Here is a 1,536-nt window from a genome sequence, read left to right as displayed (position 1 = left end):
TTTAAAGACACACGATGGTGCTCCAAGCCCTCTGCTACTACGCCTGAAAATCTGGAGAGAAGGGATGTTTCTAAGACACTGTAAAATACCAGAACGGACTGTAGAAAAGATGTAAGACTAAAACGGAACAGTCAAGCGTCTAATAGATTGTGAAACGTTATCAAGGAGTCACGCCTACTGGACGGCACCTGTGGCCGCGGGAAGGAGGGAGAGGAGCACCAGTCCCCGGGGAGAGAAGGCGGCTTTCTCGACCTGGAACCTGCCACAACCCTCGGCGAGACACGAAGATTAACCTCACGGGGACATTACGAGCGTTTTTATTAGGAAGAGGAAGACGTTGCCTCTCTCACCGGCCCTTATCGCTAGAGGTCCAGGGGGAGAAGGAAACCAAGAGAAATAAATAACAGACACATGGATTTGGAAAAAGCATCATTATCGACAGACAAAACGATGGTCCGTATATAAAACATATCCAAGATACTCCACTGACAAATCTGAAAAGGACCAGCACAGACATGGACCAAAGATGGGACTTAAATAAAATTTTTAAAAACCAAAATCAAATAAATTTTGTCAGTATTGTGACTAAGTGGTATCATTCTAGGAATAGAGAAATATTTTTAAAAAATTATTAATTTATTATTTGACAGATTAAAAAAGAAGAAAAAACATGACCATCTTGAGTGATGCCCAAAAGATCCATTTAAGGAATATCAGAATTGTTCCCAAGTAAAAATCAAGCCCCAAGAAAAACAAAATAGGTATTATAACGAACGGCAGTCCCGACGTCGATCACGGCGGCACGGCGTGCCCAGCAGGGCCAATCGCAAGCGGCGCGAGCGTCCGACATGGACAGCGTCGCCGAGCGGAGACACGAGGCAGGAGGCTCCTCCTGGGACGCGGTGACCAGCTACGTCGCGACGGCAGAAACCTGCCACGGACACATCCGGGGAACAGTGCAGTGTCAATGAGAGGGTCAGACTTCCCGGGGAAGACGTGCCCACTACACTGAGGAACGTTAAACGTTGGGGACAGTGACGGAAATCCCTCTGTCCTGGAGTGACTGTCCCTGCACTCAGCGGACCTCCAGCTCTGGGCCTCTCCCCGCCTCCTGCCTTCGCCTGGGGGCCCGGCTGCACCCCGGCCCTCCGTGCGTGTCCCCATTCCCGGTGGCCTCGAGACCCACGAAGGTGATGCTCCAGGCTCTGGGCTCTCAGTCCCTTCTCTCCGCCTCTGCTGTCCTGTGGGCAGCAACATGGCGCCTGGGTGTCGGGCTGCGTGGGCGGTGCAGTTCCCCACGGGGACAGGTGGGGCAGGTGGCGGTGTGGCCCCCAGCCGTGCACACCAGAAGCCGGGTGGGCTCGCGGGCTTTCCGCTCAGCGGGGCTGAGACCGGGTGTTGGGGGCTGAGCTCTGAGCCGCAGCTCAGAGGGAGACTCTGCCTCCTGACCCCTTCAGGCATTGAAGAATTCAGCTCCGGGGAGGTGCAGGGCCGAGGTCCCTCTGTCCGGTCATCAAAACCAGCAGTGACACTGAC

This window comes from Pteropus vampyrus, unplaced genomic scaffold (assembly GCF_000151845.1).
Source record: "Pteropus vampyrus isolate Shadow unplaced genomic scaffold, Pvam_2.0 Scaffold189, whole genome shotgun sequence".
Classification (NCBI taxonomy): domain Eukaryota; kingdom Metazoa; phylum Chordata; class Mammalia; order Chiroptera; family Pteropodidae; genus Pteropus; species Pteropus vampyrus.
Note: the sequence above shows the minus strand (reverse complement) of the source record.